Source organism: Camelus ferus, chromosome 8 (genome assembly GCF_009834535.1).
Source record: "Camelus ferus isolate YT-003-E chromosome 8, BCGSAC_Cfer_1.0, whole genome shotgun sequence".
Classification (NCBI taxonomy): domain Eukaryota; kingdom Metazoa; phylum Chordata; class Mammalia; order Artiodactyla; family Camelidae; genus Camelus; species Camelus ferus.
Genome location: NC_045703.1, coordinates 7,658,342 through 7,678,156, shown reverse-complemented (window position 1 = coordinate 7,678,156; position 19,815 = coordinate 7,658,342). Strand labels below are relative to the sequence as shown.

General features: G+C 47.7%; 1 pseudogene; it reads left to right on the top strand.

The window, feature by feature from the left end:
* The first annotated feature begins 581 nt into the window (after positions 1 to 581).
* On the top strand, positions 582 to 18,879 carry LOC102512324 (annotated as a pseudogene).
* The last annotated feature ends 936 nt before the right edge of the window (positions 18,880 to 19,815 follow it).

Sequence of the window (19,815 nt, the reverse complement as noted above, 5' to 3'; positions counted from 1 at the left end):
AGCCTGCAATAAAAAGTATTGCATTAGCTGGTTGGCCCTGCAGAAGTGATCGTCACACACCAGTGTGTGCAGTGCTGAGAGACATGAGTCTCTGATCTGTACCTAATGCTGGTGAGCACCGTGCCTTTCGTAACCACACGCTTTTGTCATTTTGATTGTGGAGGAGACAGTGAGGCTCTGCCAAGGCTTGTGTTTCAATCCAGGTCAGCATCCTCAATCCCGAAAGCCCTCGGCAGTGACAGGAGGTTGGCGCTGGGCCCCACGGGGGGCGGTATAGGCTGGTCTGGGGCCAATAGACCGTGCTGCAGGGGGCAGGACTCTTGGCTGGAACCAAGCAGGTCCACATCTCCTGGTGTCTTACTTGTTGGCTGGTCTGCTCATCCGCATGGTGTCCACTGTCCCTCCAGTTCCTGAGCTGGGCACAACTCTTGGCACCCAGGCTGAAGACCAACCTTCGCAGAACCCAGAGACCACGAACCATTCCAGGCCTGGATCCTCTGTGCTACTTGGGATACTGACACAAGCATCAGACTGATATGAATCTGTCCATACTTCACGTGGAGACGTGTCTACTGGACAGGATGTTCGGTAAGTGTGCTGGAATCATGACCCCACCTTGGTCTCCACCCGCTCACCCTACGGTAGTGCCCAGCATTCTTGGGCAGGGGTCTCAGGGACCTGCCCCCACCCCAGGCTTCTCCTGGCCTTGCCCATCCCCGCCTAATCCCTCAGTAACCCTTCCACTGCACATAGATCCAGAGTCCACCTCCCAAGGTTCAAACACGAGATGAAAGTCTTTCTGGAGATGGGACAACCAACCTCTGAGGGCAAAGTGGAAGTTTTCACCCTGGGGAGGAGCTGCTGGTTCCAAAAGTGTGTAGAAAGGCTGATTTGCTCCTTGATTGAAAAATCCCAAAGGGAGCAGCATGGTAGTAAGGAGCTTCATGTGGTAGGCTCTGGGTGCTGCAGACCCTGCTGCACTGAGGCGTCTTAAACTTCCCACCGCTCCCCTCCCACACAGCTGGGACTTGACTCCTTTGCATCCTGGGATGCCAGGATTCCATGAGTCTGGAATCCTGGAAGCCAGGAATAAGGCAGAGGCTTACAGAAACACTAGCCCAGGCCCTTCCCAATCCCTTCCTGCCTGAATCTCCCTTTTCAGAAGTTGGGAAATAATCCATCTGGCCTCCACTTTCTGCCATAAAACTCCAGTGGAGGGGTTGGTGGGGGCTGCCCTGTCCTAGATTCTCACCTAATGAACCCAGGAGCATTGTAAAAACATAGCTCTTCCCATCCCCAGGATGCAGGCATACTGGCAAACTGCTTAATCTCTCGGTTCCTCAAGTCTCCCCATCTGTAAAATGGGTCTCCAGATAGTAGACTCCATAAAGGTTTTCCCCAAGGTTTCAATGAATGAATACACTAGAGCGTGTAGGACACATTGGAAATGCTTGATGATACAAGTGATGGAGCATCATTTTATTGGGTGTCCTGGGTGATTCTGATGCAGGTGGTCTGCTCTAAGGTGACCAGCGGGATAAGCTCAGCAGTGTTTTCTGCGGAGTCCCCTTCCTTCACTGTGTGTCCCGTATGTTCTCCTGGGCAGTGAACATGCTCAATTCCATGCTCCCCTTCCAGAGGCACTGATCCTCAGCTTGGAAATGCTGGAGGCACTTCAAAGAGAGAATCCTCCTTCTGATGAATTCTTCTTCATCACCGAGAGCAGCAGCCTGGAGGAGAACTGCAGTCCCTGGAAATAAATCTGTCTGAGGCCACCCAGGAGACTGTCCCCGAGACACTGTGATCTCCGTGACGGCGATCTGAGTGCAGGTAGGTTGGTGGGTCCAGAGCCTTGGCCGCAGAGGCCCAGCTAGAATCTTGCTTTGGCTCCTGTGAATCAGGGGCAACAAGTGTTGTCAGCCCTCTACCTGCCCTCCCCCTGCAGACACTTGTTTAAGGACTCAAACGTGAATTGTAATAAATAAAAATTTAAAATATACATATAGTCGGCCCTCTGTATCCACAGCTTCCACATGTGTGGATTGAAAATATTTAGGAAAAAATTGTGGAAAGTTCCAAAAAGCAAAATTTGAATTTGCTGCATATTGGAAATGTATTTACATAGTATTTACACTATATTTACAACGATTTTACATTATAATAGGTATTGTAAGTAACCCAGAGATGATTTAAAGTATAACGGAGGATGTGTGTAGGTTATACGCAACTACTAAGCCACTTTATGGGATGGACATCCTCGGATTTTTTGTTATTGGGGGGTGGCTAGGGAGATGGGAGGGTGGTTCTGGAATCAATCCTCCAACTGTATTGTCAAGAAAGGCTTTGCTTGCTCTCCAAAATGGGAAAAAGCTAAGAATTGCAAAGGGTTGGCCCTACTTTTCATAGTGTTTTCTACTAGGTAGGTGTGGCTAGGTCTTTAATGTCCCAGGGAGCTTAGGAGGAACATTGACTTTTAGTCTCTCATGAATGCTAATTTTGAAAAAAAAAAAATGTTTCAGACTATAACAAAAGCATCAGTATGTGTTTCTTCATTATTCTAATTATTTCATATAGAATAGGATAGCTTTCCTGGTGTGGATGAAAAAATTTCACCTGCCGTATCAGTAAACAAACAATGTTGCGGCCATGAAACCAGCAGCGTTTGCAACCACCCCAGACCATGCACCCTGAGGGATTTGGGATGGAGAAGCACAGGATACTGGCCCTAAATAGTTAAGGTGCAGATCAAAAGAAGGTTTTCAGTGCACCCAGACTCTTGCGTCTTCCCATGTATAGAAAAGCACTAAATTCCTTAACTTGAGATGTGTGGTTTTCTTTAATTAACTTTGATTTCTGACGTTCCGACTGTCTCGTGTTAGTTGTGGCTTCTCTCTTACCTCTTAGCAGTCCCTCAGAGCTACCTGAGAGGCTGCCTTCTGGGCTCGAGTCCCTCAGTAAGTCTGAGAAATAGAACATATTTCTCAAATTGTAGGTTGTGCATTTTTTTCCGTCGACACTGGATTAAATAGCTTTATCAGTCACTTGACTTTTTCTGAGTATTACCATAAGTGGAAGAAAAAGGATTGCAATTGGGGCTGCAGTTTTCTGGTTCATTGACTAATTACTTCCGAGTCAGATCTCCAAGACCTACGTAAGTCAAACCTGCACCCCGCCTTTTTTTAAACTTTAGAATATCACTTACTGAGAATTTGGTGTGTGACAGGTTCTGTTACATGCTTTACACTCACTTGACTTGATCTTCATAATCTATAAAATCATAATACCCCTATGAAAATGAATGTGACCGCCCATTTTACAGATGAGGGAAGAACAGTGTGGGACCCTCGCATAAGTGTGTCACTTTTCGTGTAATATATCTCAGACTCTGCTACTAGCTCCTTTAGGCATTAGGGATAATGTTTAGATATTCTTTTAATCCTGAGGCCCAAAACACATAGCCAAACATGGATTATTCACAAGTACACTTATTGTCATATTCATCAACCAGTTAGCCCTAGTCAACATCAACAGTGGTGTTAACTAATGAGAACTAGGTCTACCACATGGCCATTTGACCATAGGTGACTCCCTGTATACGCTTGACAGATCAAGAAAAGTGCTTGTTGGGGGAGAGTGTGGTTTAGTGGTAGAGCATGTGTCTAGCATGCACAAGGCCCTGGGTTCAATTCTCCAGTCCCTCCATTAAAGAGAAATAAAGAAATAAATAAACCTAATTGCCCTCCCCCCAAGGATAAAAAGATGTATTTTTTTTAAGAGTCCATTTAAGTTTCATTTCTATAAACAGGAAAGTTGAAATGTTTCTCCTCTATTTCCCTGGGAGCTCAGGCCCTAGCCTAAAGGATTAAGGAAACAAAAATGCCTCTGGCAGTAGGTGCAAGGGGCCCCACTCAGGCAGCCCTCAGGGGAGCGGGCATGTTAGCCACAAGCCCAAAGGCACAGGGAGGGGGAGCTCCTTTGGCTCTAGGTCTCATGACTTGGATTCTGGAGGAGAAAGTCCCAGGTGGGCAAAACAATGTGGAGAGCTTTTAATTTTTTCCAGTGGAAGTAGATAATTAGGATTACCTATTTATTATTTTTTGTGGCAGTACAGGGTATTGAACCTGGGACCCTGTGCACACTGAGCGCATACCCTGCCAGTGAGCTACACCCTCCCCCTAAGGGGAGTTTATAACCTGCCATGTCACTCCGCTGGCCAGGATTGGATGGATGCTTGTAGGAACTGTGATCTGAGGGAATGTCTATCCAGGGTATCTCCCAGAACCTCCCCACCATGGGGTGTCCTTGCTGCTCATGGACCTGGGATTCTGTCCCCATCAGCCCTGAGAGTGGCAATGCTCCACCTACAGCTGCCAGCCCATCTTCTCCCAGACCCCTCACCCTTTCTATCTCCTGCTGGGCATGGGTCCCTGGGGGGTAAGGGAGAGAACTGCTCCCAGCTGGAGCCCTCCCCCCCACCCCCCACTGGGGCCACCCAGGCTTTTTATAATCCATATTCATTTGCAAGTTCTTGGGGCTTCAGGTTTTTCCTTTGTCTCTCCTTCATGACATAAAGTTTGTTTTGTCATTATAATATCTTTGTCATTCCATGTATTGACCTGGTCTGTTAACATAATTGAAAACTTGTCTTGTTCACATTTTATTTAAATTAGAAATGCCAACTAAATATCTGGATCCAAGAAAATAAGGGCTCAAATTTGCAGCTGTTTTCTCAGAGCCTTTGACAAGTCCATTATTATGGTGAGGCACTTACTTAGACTCTCTTTTTTCCTTTTTTTTTTTTCTAATTGAAGTATAGTTGATTTACAATATTGTGTTGGTTTCAGCTTTTCAGCAAAATGATTCAGTATTTTTTCAGGATATATATCATTATAGGTTATTTTAAGATGCTGAGTATAATTCTTTGTGTTATACAATAAATCCTTGTTGCTTATCTATTTTATGTGTAGTAGTTGTGTTGACCCAAATAAATGCACAGTCTGAAAGTTGAGAGTTATGTTTATTTGGTGGACATTTCTGAGGCCCCAAACCCCTTCAGGCCCAGGATGGCAGCCTCTCAGATGGCTCTGAGGGACTGCTCCAAAGAAATGGGGGAGGAGCTAGGAGATAGAGAAATTTTACAACAAAGATCAGGTGGTCAGAACGTTAAAAGATTACTTGTTAACTGAAGAAAGCCAGACATCTCAAGTTAAAGAATTTAGCGGTATTCTATGTATGGGAGGAAGCAAACATTTGGGCTCACTGAAATCATTCCTTTGACAAGCACCTAGCTATCTAGGGCCAGGATCCTGGCCTTTCTTATTCTGAGTCCCCTCAGGGTGCACCACTGTGAGTGGCTGCTGAGGCAGGGCTGCAGGCTTGTCTTCACTGTAGGGGTGGTGGCAGTGGCTGATGACTTGATGGCTTCATCATTTTTCTTTTACTGATATGGCTTGCATTCACATTTGTTATCTGTTAATCCCATACTTCTAATTTATTTCCCCTAACCCTTTTTCCCCCTTGGTAACCATACGTTTGTTTTCTGTCTGTGAGTCTGTTTCTAGTTTGCATATATATGTATTCATTTGGGTTTTTTTAGATTCCACACATAAGTGAAATCCTACAGTATTTGACTTTCTCTGCTAATCAGAGCCCTCATTTTCTTGGAGCCAGATATTATCTCACTTAGCATAATATTCTCTAGGTCCATCCACATTGCTGCAAATGGCAGTATTTCTTTCTTTCTTTCTTCCTTTCTTCCTTTTTTAAAGTGTTTTGTAGTGTTTTGTTTTTTTGGATACCCAGAAGTGGGATACCTGGACCACATGGTAGTGCTAGTCTTAATTTCTTTTCTTAATTTTTTGAGGAATCTCCATGCTGTTTTCCACAGTGGCTGCACCAATTTACATTCCCACCAGCAGTGTATAAGGGCTCCCTTTTCTCCACATCTTCACCAGCACTTGCTATGTCTGGTCTTGTTGATAATTACCATTCTGAACAAGTGTGAGGTGACACTTCATTGTGGTTTTGATTTGCATTTTTGTAATAATTAGCAACGCTGAGCATCTTTTCATGTGCCTGTTGGCCATCTGTATGTCTTCTATGGAAAAATGTATATTTAGGCCTTCTGTCCATTTTTTGTCTGAGTTGTTTGTTTTTTCAATATTGAGTTGTATGAGCCGCTTATATATGTTGGCTATGAACTCTCTGTCAGTCACATAATTTGCAAATATTTTCTCCCATTCCATAGGTTGTCCTTTCATTTTATTAGAGGTTTCCTTTGCTGTGCAAAAGCTTTTAAGTTTAATTAGGCCACATTTGTTTGTTTTTGCTTCTATTTCTTTTGCCTTGGGAGACTGATCCAAGAAAACATTGCTACAGTTTACGTCAAAGAGTGTACTGACTATCTTTTTTTCTAGGAGGTTTATGGTTTCATGTGTTACATTTAAACCATTTTGAGCTTATTTCTGTATATGGTATGAGGGAACGTTCAAATCTCATTTGTTACATCAGTGTCTTACACTTTTCTGAATACAAGTCTTTTACTTCTTTAGGTAGATTTATTCCTAGGGATTTTGTTCTTTTTGATGTGATGGTAAATGGGATTGTTTCCTTAATTTCTCTTTCTGATAGTTCAGTGTCAGGTTACCTTTTAACACATTGAAGAATCAATATCTATAATTACGATGAACTGAAAGTCCACACTTTATTCTGATTTCTTTAGCCTTTACCTAATGTCCTTTTTCTGTTCCAGGATCCCACATTACACTTAGCCATCGTGTCACCCAGGCTCCTCTTGGCTGTGATAGTTTCTTAGACTTCCCTTGTTTTTATTACCTTGATAATTTTAAGGCGTGCTGGTCAGGTGTGTTACAAGATGCCCATCTACTGAAATGTGTCCAGAGTGTTTCTTATGATTAGACTGGAGTTGTGGGTTTGGGGGAAGAAACCAGAGATGACTCACCCTTCCATCACATCGAGTCAAAGGTACGCACAGTGAGCATGACTTCACTTTCAGCGTTTCATCTGGCTGAGGGAGTTCCTCCACTGTGAAGTTACACACATACTCCTCTCCAGACAGTAATCTTGGAAGTAAATCACTGTGTTTGGCCCACTTTGAATTAATGAGCAAGGAGTTAGGTTCCACCTCCTGGAGGGCAGAGGAGCTACATGTGTTGTTTGGAATTTCTCTGCGTGAGAACTTGGTCTGTTCCCCATCGCTTATTTATTCAATCATTTAGTTGTGTCAGTATGGACTCGTGTCTTACTGATCTTTTTAAAGAAACAGCTTTTGGCTTTATTTTTCCTGTCTGTGTTCTGTATTCCATTGGTTTCTACTCTAACCATTTTACTTCCTCTGTTGTATCCTTAAGATTGTTCTGTTTTCATGAAATAATGTCATTTGTAGCAACATGGATGGACCTAGAGTTTATCATAGTAAGTTAAGTAAGTCAGACAGGGAAAGGCAAATAACATATGTTATCACTTACATGTAGAATCTAAAAAAAAAAAAAAAAAAAAAAAAAAAAGAAGAACTTATTTACAAGCCAGAAATAGACTCAAAGACATAGAAAACAAACTGTGGTTATGGCCAGGGTGGAAATTGAGGGGAGGGACAGATTAGGAATTTGGGATTAATATATACACAATACAGTATATAAAATAGATAAACAGCAAGGACCTATTGGACAGCACAGAGAACTACATTCAATGTCTTCTAATAACCTATAATGGAAAAGAATCTGAAAAATATATATATACTTGTGTGTGTGTGTGTGTGTGTATAAAACTTAATCACTTTGCTATACACCAGAAACTCAACATTGTAAATCAACTACACTTCAATTTAAAAAAAATTTTTTAAGGATTATTCTGTTTCCTCTAATTTTAGGAGTTGAATGTGTGCCTTATTTGTTTTGTTCTTTCTGGTAACTGTGGAGGAAGCACCTTCCTCTCCCTCTCCCTCTGCCCACCCCGGCATCCCTCTGAGCTCTGGACAGACCCCAGGCTTGCATGTCACACTCCAGATCTGCAACAGAAAAGAAGAAATCTGACTCCATATTAGATCTGTTCCTTTGGCCTGTTTTCTAGGCTTAACCTTGCTAGCTCTACATTCACATAAGATAACAAGTTGCAGAAAAGAGAATAACATTTGTTTTGTTAGAGGTTTTGCAGGAGCACCATGAGCTGGCCCACGTGGACAGCTGCAGGAACAAAGAATTCCTACACCAAGAAGTTTGCAACAATCAACAAAACCCCCTCAACATTTTTTGTATTCTGACTAGGGGAGGATTCTCTTAAAACATTAGTCGGCCATCCTCTCAGTCTACCAGCTTTCCAAATAAAGTTGCTATTCCTTCCCCCAACACCTGGTCTACTGATTTACTGGTGTGTGTCATGGGGCGAGCAGGTAACAGACATACTGTCACAGTCTCACAGCTGCCCTCTCTTGGGATGTCAGGCCTCTCTACCACCCCTGACCGCCCTCTTTTCAAGGACATCTATGCAGGATTGTTTCTGTCCCTTTGCACTATAAACACCCCACTCTTCAAATTTCCATGGGGCTTGTTTTGCCATAGAAAGACAACTAGTTACTTTTTATGCATGTATTTTAAGACAATCCCAAGAGCCCTGACAGAAACTGCGTTAACTCTGATGGTTTGACCCCCATGCCCTTTTGCATGATGATCTTTTTTTTTCCCTATTATTTATAAGAGAATTACAACATTTCCAAATTTGGTCAGTTCCTAGTTCTGAGAGCTAATCTCAAAATTAGCCGCCAGATGGAGCCCAATCTTCTCTTAATCCCACATCCAGCTCGTTCTTTGCAGGGAAAATGAAAAGCCTTGAAGTTTTTACACTGTTTCCAAAAGCACTTCAAAAAAAAATTTTTTTTTAATTTCCTGTAGAGAACAATATTTAGAAAGGGAATAGGTAAAGGGGGAAACTAACGAATTCATCTATCCACACGATTCAGCAAAACCACATACTTAAGAAGGCAAGACTTGGGGAGGAAACTTATCTTGGAAGCTCCCCTTTTATTCTTGTACTTGATAAGTGTTTTGTATTTTAAATATGCAACAGTGGAATAGTTTACCCACTTGGTTATCTTAAGGAAGATATTAACTTGATTCTGTCTATATAGAAGGGTATCTGTACAGCACCTCCATTAAAAAAATAATAAACCTAATTACCTCCCCCACCAAAAACAAAAAAACAAAACACATTCTTTTTCATTATAGGTTACTGCAAGAAATTGAGTACAATTCCCTGTGCTACACGAGGTACTGAGGATTGAACCCAGGACCTTGTGCATGCTAAGTATGTGCTCTACCATTGCAGCTACAGCCTCCCCCTTTAACAGAGGCATTTGTATCAAGTCTGTCTTTATCCCTGATGAAGGAAGAAACTTCATATGGGGTAGTGAACTCTGAAATGTGTCCACCCAGTCCTCCTTCAAGAAAGAACCCCAGCTGAAGGGAGAGCTTGAGGGAGAGATCCCTCAGCTGTCAGCATATGGACCACCCTCCACTGAAGTGAGCTGTCTCTCTGCAGACCTGTCCCCTCCCACAGCATCCCAAGTCCCATATGTGAGCCAGTTGGAGGTGGAAGGCCTGGGGGCCTCCATTGAAGCTCCCCTTCCCCCTCTGCCCAGTCCCACCTCCTTCCTGTCCCCTCCATAAGTGCTGAGCCCAGAAGCAACATCCTGCACACTAGACCATCTCAAAATCTGCTTCCAGAGAAGTGGAACCTGTGATAATTGTGTCAGGAGTGGTCAAAAAAAAAAAAACAAGTAATGAGATGGGATTTTGGCACTGGACCACTATTGCATGGCAGACAGTGAGGACCCCATCACTGGGTGTTGGTGGGCACACACAGCCTCTGACACAAAGTCATGATCCAGTTGCTAAACTTTCATCCCTGGTCAGTTTGGATAGTGTACAACATCACGGAAATATGACAACGGAATTAGGTGGCTACTTCTAGGCTTGATTGGTGTTCTAGTCTAGAACAGTAATTTCTCAATTTTCAAAGGCATCAGAATCATCTGAAGGGCTTGTTAAAATACAGGTTGCTCATGGATGGACCTAAAGATTATCACATTGAGTGATGTACATCAGAGAAAGACAAATAATCACTTATATGTGGAATATAAAAATAACCCCAAAAAGCAAATTCTATTTACAAACCAAAAGCAAACTCATGGATATAGAAAACAAACTATGGTTACTGAAGGGGAAAGGGCAGGGAGGGATAAATTAGGGGTTGGGGATTAACAGACAAGCATTACTATATATAAAATAGATAAACAATAAGGACCTACTGTATAGCACAAGGATCTGTATTCAATTTCTTGTAATAACATATAATGGAAAAGAATCTGAAAAAATATGTATGTATATGTATAACTGAGTCCCTTTGCTGTACACCTGAAACTAACGCTGTAAATCAACACTTCAATAAAAAAATTTTTTTTTAAAAAACCACAGCCCAGCCCCAGAGTTCCTGTTTGGTAGTTGGTGGGTTCTGAGAATCTGCCTCTCTAACAAGTTCCCAGGTGACACCGATACTTCTTTTGGGGACCATATTTTGAGAGCCACCACTCTAGGAAATTTCAGTGACAGACTGAGTGCAGTTAACACAATGGAGAGGCAAGTGTGAGCCACTGCTAGTGAAGAGGTTCTCATCTCCTGCAACAGGAGAGCAGGGACAGCTGAGGCCAGGCCCTCATCAAAGGGAGTAACTGAGCTCCAAAGCTTTACTTCCATCAGAAGAAGGCCTGCTTTGCCAAGGTTGAAAAAGAAGGGGGCCCCAATATATGGAATGGAATATCTGGGTTGATGCCTCTGAAAATCTTTGAGTTCCCAAATTCCTCTGAGTGATCCACCCCTTCCTACCAAAAGCTAACATCCTCTGCTTGCTTAAAGGCAATACAGAGACATGTGCCTGTCCCCACCCCCAGGATCAGCCCTGTAGTCCTTTAGGCCAATAACTAATCACAGCCTGGTGAGGGATGTGCTGACCTGTGAGGTTGCTGCAGAAACCAGCCAGTGTGTGCCAGCAGGAACCTGGAGAGTATGCAAGGGACAGGATGCTGATGGTGCTTCATTCAGAGTAGCCAGAACGGTGTGGGAGGGTATGGTCAGTGGTTAGAGTACATGCTTGGCACACCTGAAGCCCTGAGTTCGATTCCCCAGTACCTTCACTAAGTAAATAAACTTAGTTATCTCCCTCTGCATCTCAAAAAAACAAACAAACAAACAAAAAAAAAAAAACCCAAAAACCAGACAAAGAGTATGCAGAAGGAAAGATTGGCTAAAGAAGTTTCTCCCTTTGGGAATAGTCTTACAAAACAGAGAATTTAATGTCTGAGAAGCATCCTGAGAGGATGCAATCTCACCACCAGGACAGGTCCCAGAAATGCAGAAGAAACAATGGCTCACACTGAGTAGAGAGGCCAGCACTGCTATAGGAAAAACTGGGACATGAAATTAAAAGACTCAGTCAGACAATGGAATAGTACTCAGCCTTCAAAAAGAAGGAATCCTCTCAAAGAGATACATGCACTCCTGTGTTTGTTGCAGCATCTACAAGGCTGAGGACACTGGAGGAGCCCCTTCTACCTTGAAAGGGGCAACAATTAATTTTGACAGGAATAGACACATTTTCCAGATACATGTTTGCCCACAGGACCTCAGCCAGCATCTCTAAAGAATGTTAAAACCACCAATGCACGGTCACACATGATACCACCTCAGACCAGGTTCATTGTAAATATTTTATTTTAATTTTTCCTCCAGAATAGATGATATATCAGATTTGATCAATTCAGATTTGATGAATACATTGACTAGGCATTTGATAAGCTATTTTATACAATTTCTATTAGTTGTATATTATGATTTTCATTTCATTGGTTTTTTTTAATCTGTTTTTTGGTAGTGGGGAGGTAATTAGGTTTTATTTACATATTTATTTTTGGAGGAGGTACTGCGGATTGAACGCAGGACCTCATGCCTGCTAAGCATGTGCTCTACCACATGAGCTATACCCTCCCCACCATTTCATGGTTAAAGAAACTGAGATGCATTAGAGTGTAAGTTACAGTGTCCCACAATAAGAACAGGGTCATATTTTGAACCGAGGCCTCTCTGAATCAATGCATTTTGTTGTCTTGCCTATATTATGGTCTTGCTTTATTATTGAAAAAGACTACCCACAGACATACTTTATGACCTTACCTCTAAAAGGAAGAAAAAATAATTAACAGTTCAAAGTATTCCTCACATTTTCCTACTAAGTTGGAAACACTGGCTTTTCAACTTAACATTCAAGTCACAGATTCAGAAAAACTGCAAAAATTAAAAGATGTGCAGGAAATGCTACATGAATATTTACCAATTCCGTGGCTGAGTCCAAGTAGAAAGTAGGAAGACAGGCTCAGACTTTAGTGGGTGGGCTCCCCTCTGTGCAGTCACACAGTGAATTATCCCTGTGGTCTCAACACAGGTAGGTTTCTCGAGCCTTCATGTTTGTAGGAGAAGGTGCTCAGGCATTGGCTGGAAATCTAGGATTCTCAAAAAGACACATTATTTCCAATTAATACCTTTCCATCAGGACTTAATGCCTTCTGAGTGTTTAGGAGGAGGATTCCTACATTGCTAAGAGCATTTGTGGGTGACTTCATTCAACAACCCTGAAGTGACAGGAACACCTCTTTGGGATCTCTTCTGTGTTGCCGTGTGCTTGACATTACAATTCAATATCTTAGGCTCCATTTTGGCATCTCAGAAGCACACCCATCACAGAATAAAACTCTTCTCCTAACACGGAACTTTGTTCCTCTAGAACATTAAGCCCTAAAAACTGCCATCTGGAAGAACACGAGTAATTCACAAAAATGTGATTTTTCAGACAGTTCCATGGTAAGGAATCAGCTGAGCAAGGGAGCAATGGTCCCTCATACACAGCAAGACCCTGTGATTGGCCACAGCAAACCCCATGACCCCTCTGACATGCAGCGCTGGTGTCTGCTGCCAGTTTCCTGAAAGGCATCTGTGGATTTAACTGGTCATTTTAACAGGTTTCAAGAGACATTCATTTTAAAACAGGTTCTAAGAGCTGTTCCTATTTTGTTTTAACATGGTCTCAAAAATGTGTTGAGATAGACTTAAAATCCTACCTAAGGCATGATGAAAAAGAGGTCTGTTCAAACAAGTGTTAATAAAAAGAAGCCAAGTTTCTTTCACATCTGTGGTCATGGCCATGCTTTTCCCCATTAACTGTTGAAAAGTCTGTACCAGCCTGCGTGCTTTCCAGGGGCGGAGGCTTGGGCGCGTCAGGGCTGCCTCCCGGGCTGAGGCTCCTGCTTCTGATGATCAGGAAGGTGTTTGAACTGGCTTCACTTTCCTCATGAACAAGCCTGGCTGGAGGCTGCCCAGGCTTTCATCCAAGAGACCCTATGTCCACCTGGCAAGGAGCGTGATGTCCAGTTGACTGAGTTGGTAACTGACTGTATGAAGACTGCTTGTCCCAGGGAAGGCACCAGGGTTTTACACTACCTCTGAGCTATGGCTTTGTCTCAGTGAAGGATCTCAGGACCCAGCAGCGTCTCCTGTGCTGCAGTCCCTTGTCCTGGAGCAGGACTGCATACCAGAATTGGGCCCAGGAGGCTGGGCCACATGGGGTCCCCCTGGGCTGGGAACAGCTGTTACTTTTAGGGACACTAACAGACCTATCAGGGGACTTGGAATACAAGTGCAGGAACAGAAGCCTCTGCATAAGAGCTAACACTGGTACCCTGGGCTGTGAGAAGCAAGTGCAGCAAACCTTGCTGGAATGCTGGTTCGATTGAGCGCTCTGGTAAAAAGTAAAAAAAAAAAAAAGCCTACTTCATCCTGTCTCTTGGTGGCTCATTCCCAGCTGGCAGCCATGTGTCTGTCATTGTGCAGGTCCCCGCCCAGCTGGTGTGGCACCGAGCCCTTTGGCCTGGTAGGGCCTATGTGCTGACAGAGCTGCTCCATGGTCCAAGCTCCGTGGTCAGCCGTTACCGGGTTTGGATGCCTGGTCCCTCCTCCCAGCTGTTGCCACTGAAACCAGAATGTGTGTGCAAGCTGGAAGTGGAGCTGGATGGGCCCCTTTCAGAGGCTGGACCTGCCCTCAACTCCTCAAGCCCAGCAACCCCCAAGACAAGAAGGGTCCAGAAGGTCTTGTCCAGGACTCCAGACACTTACCATACACGGGAACAATCACTGATGTGTTGAATTGGCCTGCGGGCCTCGAGGAGTCAGATGGGCAGCTGAGGCTCTGCCTCGCCCACCAGCATCTCCTTGGCTGCAGGCGAGCAGTGGGACCAGCAGTCTGTCCGCAGCTCCAGGTGCTCACCTCCTGCAGTCAGCGGGCAGAGGGACACGAAGGCCTGTGCTGGCCTCCTGCCTCCGTGGCGCCGTTTGACTTCGGGGCTTCTCTTATCAGATGCCGGAGACTCAGTCTTCCCACTGAGCCCAGGGGCCGCCCTGTATGAGCTGCTGGTGTGGGAACATCAGTTAGGACTTCCCCTCTACCCATGGGCCACCAGGGCCCTGGAGGAGCTGGCCAACAAGCTGTGTGCCCACATGCTGAGACACCACCAGGTTCTGCAGCATTCCTCTCCTGGGAGCCCCAGCCTGGGACTACAAATCCTGGCCCCTACCTGCGAGGTCCTCTTTCCACCCTGCTGCCCTGGTCGGAATCCACAAAATGAGACCCTTGAAGAGCCTCATCACTGTCCACTCCAGAACTATGCTCGGCTGCAGACCCCCAGCTCTTTCCCTACTCTGGCTGCCCTGAAAGAGGAAGGGAGGTGTAGGGCCTGGGCCTCCTTTGACCTTAAGACCCTTCTGCCCCTCCCAGAGGCTTCTCTCCTGCCCAGTTGCCAACTCCATCAGCACCCTGCCTGGTTGTAGCTCTGCTGCCCTCTGCCTTCCACCCAGCCCCAATTCTACTTGGGGTCCTGGTGCCTTCTTCTCATAAACATCTGAAACTTTGGGACCAAACTGGTTCCTACTCCTGGCCAACCCCTCACAACCCCTCACCAACCCTGGGCTCCTAGGCTGCCTGGTGCAGGCAGAGGGGTTCCAGTTGGTCATAGAAAGTATTGTCAGAAGCAACTTCCCTTCCTGGAAGGAGCTGAGCATCACAGGCTTCATCCAGAAGGAGCAGGCCAGAGTCTATGTCCAGTTCTTTCTGATCCTGTCTGTGCCCAGACCTTTCCTTCGCTCAGCCAGCTCCTCAACTCCTCCTCAGACAGAGCCCTCCCTCCCACAGGGTCCCCACGGAGGACAGAGCCGGCTGTTCTTGCTGTCCCACAGGAGGCATTGATGAAGAGGAACTTTCATGTCCCCCCAAGAGCCATTTCAGAGGTGCCCAAGCCTGCCCTCAGGTTCCATGTATCAGGGAACTGGCTTAGGGGCACTCAGAGGAAGGAGGGACCTGGATGGGGCCCACCGGAGCCCATGGAAGATGAAAACATGGATCAGAAGGTTCTCCTCATCTTCCTTGGCTCCTCAGTCCGCTGGTTTGAGTTCTTGCATCCAGGGCAAGTGTACCAACTCATGGCTCCTGGCCCTCCTCACGCCAATGTTGTTGGAGAAGGGTGGTTCATCCTGAAGATCGCAGCATCCTCTGGAGCTGGCTGGCTGTGCGTCCTGCCTCACTGTCCGGGATGAGTGGGCCCTAGGAACTGGAGAGCTCCCGGGACATCCCAGAGGTGCTGGGTACTAACAGAGCACTGCCTGAATCCTCACTGACTGACCTGCTCAGTGGCAATTCCACGGATTCCTTAGTGTCTTTCTCAGCTGAGAGTTTGTCACATCTCTGGATGAAGCCTGGGAGCATTGGGGCTGTGAAGCAGTGCATGAGGCTCACTGTAGCTCTGGAGACTGCTGACTGTGAACTCCCTCTGCACTTGGACATATATATTGAGGACCCACACTTGTCTCCCCAACTAGGACTTCTTCCAGGAGCCTGAGTCTACTTTAACCAGCTAGAGAAAAGGGTTTCCAGATCCCACAATGTTTCCTGTTGTTTCTGGTCTACTGATGTGCGGGTCATGAGTTTTTCCCCCCGATACCACGATCAGTGCTCCCCAGCCCCACAGCCACCTGGCTGAACTTCTGCAAGGTCGCTGGGCCCTGTTCCAGGCCACTGCCTCTCGCCATGTGGTTTCTGTCTTCCACCTTCAGCTCCTCTGGGTGTGTGCCCACTGTACCAGCCTCTGCCCCCAGGGAAGGTGTACTCATCAGAGCCCCACTTGCCTGACTCAGACATCTGTAAGCCAGGCCAGGATCAGGCTCCCAGTGGAGGGTGGGACTTCTGAAGCTGTGGCGACCTGCAGGAATCCTCAAGTGGCAGCAGCACTAGGGCTATGTCCTGGTGAGTGAATCTCCCTCCGAGTTTGTCCATGGGCCAGGGAGAGTGGCTTTGCAACTTATAGGACCTGGAGCCCAACCTGAGTCCTCAGCCAAGATGGATGAGCCCTTGATCCTCTTCCTCCAGACACCCTGTACCAGTTTCTCTGTCCTCTGCCATATTGTGCTTTCTTTTGAGCTTAAGAGGAAACCTTCCAAGATTATCTTGTTAGAACCCCCTCGGTTATACCAGTTCCAGTGTAGGGAGTTCCCTTTCCTAACTCGTGTGAATCCCAGGATCCAGCCGTCATGCCTCTCTATCCAGGAGAACCCCAGTGCCCTGATGGCCTTAGGGTCCTCTTGCTGACCTGCGCTGCAGTGGCCTGAAAGTTCTTCCTGCCCTGCTAGAAGCCTTGAGGCCTGGGCTCCAACTCATCCCCCTTGTTGAGGCCCTTACCTTCCCTTTGATTGAACCAGGACCCCAGGTCCTGGATTCACAGACTGCCATTTCTCTAGTATTCTCATGCCAACCTTTCTTGAGGAAACTGGCAATCATGGCGCTGTTGCAATTTCCTCTCTAGTTGGGGTCAAGACACCTGTACCTATAGGCGGCCCTGAGCACCTAGGTTCTGTCTTTGTGGCAGGGACTTTCCCCTTGTGGGGGTGCTCCTGACAGACCCCTTGGTCTGCAATAAACCTCCAATGATGTTTCTCAAAAAAAAGTCTGAACCAGCAGCAAATATAGTCATATATATAGATGACATAGATATAGATGATATAGATATAGATACAGATATAGATATCTGTGCTTGTGTGTGTATACAAAGAAGTACAATTTCAGCTGACTTAAAAAAAAAAGTACACTTTGTGAGCCACAAGCATCTCTTGCTACAAGGCCTTTCAAGAGCATTCACCTCCCTGCAGAGGGGACAGCTGACGTAGAGAAGTTTAAACCCCCCAGACTGGTGCTCCCTAGGGCTTTAATCACCAGAGGTGTATGCAGTTTGGAGGAGGGGCATTCCGACGACCCAGGGGGCAACGGTGACTCCTAACATCTGATCCCTTGATGCTGGCCTGGGGCTGCCAGCAGCAGCTGGAGGAGAAAACAGAAGAGGGGACCATAAGGCCCCTGGGGAGGATAGGACTCGGGTATGCTGGAGTCAGTGCCCACCCCAGGCTTGGGGCCCTGACACAGGCCCTGGCCCTGCTCTCAGGCACCTGCTGTATGTACCTGTCTGTTTGCCACCTGCCAGTGTGTCCACCTGCAGGGACAGGGAGCGAGGGGCCCGGGCACGTCCTCTCCCACCTAGGCCTGGGAGGGAACAGTGGGCAGCCCTGGCCAGGGCCGCAGGCCACAGGGGCCTCGGCTGTGCCCATCTGGATGGACAGTCTGGCATGGTCCCCCAGACTCTGGGCCTGCCTGCAAGCCCTGTGATGGCCATAGGGGTCATTTCTCCTCTGGGCCTCTGTGACCTTACCCCTTCTCCTAGCCCATCTTTCAGGGAAGGATCTACAACCCAGCCAGAGGGGAAGGAGGACAGGGAATTGGAGGAGAAAGGTCATTGCAGCCATCCTCCAGCCTCCCTGAAGCCCCCATCCTCTGCGCCTCAGCCCATGTGGGTACAGAGATCTCTCCCACCTCTGCCCCCTCACTGCAGGAGTGACCTATTCTTTGGGGGATGACGGTGGGATCAGACCCCAGTCTCTGGCTGTGACTTTGACGTCCAACTGCCTCCTCCCTGCCCCCACCTGCTCTGCTGCCCATCAAATAACCCCTCAGGTGCACCCTTCAGGGTCCCATCAGTGCTCCTGTCAGGAAGTTTTTCTGCCCTCTCCCCCCTCCCCTGGAGTCTCCTGGAGCCACTGGGTCCAGGCTTCAGCCTAGACTGACCCCTGCCTCCCGCCTTGGCCAGGCCAGCACTGTTGCCCTCCCCGCATTTCATGGTGAGGAAACCAAGGCTTGGACGGGGTCACAGTGAGGAGGCAGGAGTACCCATACCGTACCACCCCAGATTGACCCCGATTCTCATGACCCTGGGGTGACCTGCCCTGCTCCAGGAGAGGGTGCTGGCTGTGTGCTGCCTGCTTAAACCTGGGGGAGGGGGGCAGCTCCCAGCCTGGGTGAGCAGGGACGCAGCAGAGCTATCCTGGGGTCAGGAAGCCAGCACCGTCCATCCTGGACTTGCCTCCACGTGAACCTTGGGAATTTTCTTCTGCCTCCAAGCCTCAGTTTTCCCACCCTCCCCAAAGCCCCTGGCGGGCCATCGCCCCACGCAGCAGCTGGGCCAGCGGGCGGAGGAGGGAGACTGCAGCCTGCGGCCCAGAGCTGGCCTGGGATCCTGGTGTTGGCACCTCCGGTGCTGACCCTGCGCATGCCGGCCGCCTGCCCACAGGGACTCACTGCTTCTTGCTGCCTGGCCCCAACTGGCCAGTGACACAAGGTCGGTCCCCACTCTGCAGTCCCCTGCTGGCGTCCCTCCTGGCGGGCCTGTAGGCACAAGAGCTGGGCGTGGGCAGCCTCCGGCTCTGAGCCACCCAGGCCAGGACTGGCTGGACTCGGGCTGCCCCTCTCATGGCTGTGTGGACGCAGGGCCAGTCCGCACCTCCCAGCCTCAGTGTCCCCATCTGTAAGTGCGAGTGAGGCTTCACGCTCCTGGCATAAGGGTAAGCACTGGACCTGCTGGTTTACCCAGAGATGGGGCAGGAGGGGACCCCAGGGGGAGAGAGGCGGAATGGGGATGCTAGGTCACCAGGGGCAGCTCTGTGGGGGCTCTTTAGTGGCAAACGTTCAGGTCCCCTGAGAGAGAACTTGCAAACTCCTCACGCTGGCCCTCAGGAGCAGTGCTGGGCAAACCCGCACTTGGCCCCTGGCATCGGGAAGACCCTTCTCTTGCCCTCCCTCTGGACCATTCTGGGGACTGTCTTGGACGTGGGCAGAGCCACCTCTCCTGGCCACCCACCCACACGTATTGGGATAGAGGCTGGCACCAAGGTCCCACACTTGGGAGGCTGTCCCCTCGGCCTCACCACAGGGTGGCAGTGGGACCTGAAAACTTACCTGGACCCCAGCCCTAGCTGTAACACCCCCTCCCTGCACCCAAGCTGGGACCTAATGCAGCCGCCAGTCCAACACCTGGGGCCCCAGCCCTGGGACAGACCCTCTGATGCCCTGGAGAACCCCAGTGGAACGTCTGATCGAAGTCCAGTGCCTCCCCAACACCACCCTACCCGCCACACGACAGCCACCTCACTCTGTCCTGTCCCTGTTGACCCGGGGTCAAGGCCCGCACAGTCTGAGATGGCCCAGGCCAGGCCCACACTCTCCCCTCCTCATCCCAGCCCCTGGCAGCCCACCCCACAGCCCTCCCGTCTGGATAGCAGGTACAGCCCGGAGTAGAAGCTCAGGATCCTGAGCTGGGGGTGAGAAGGT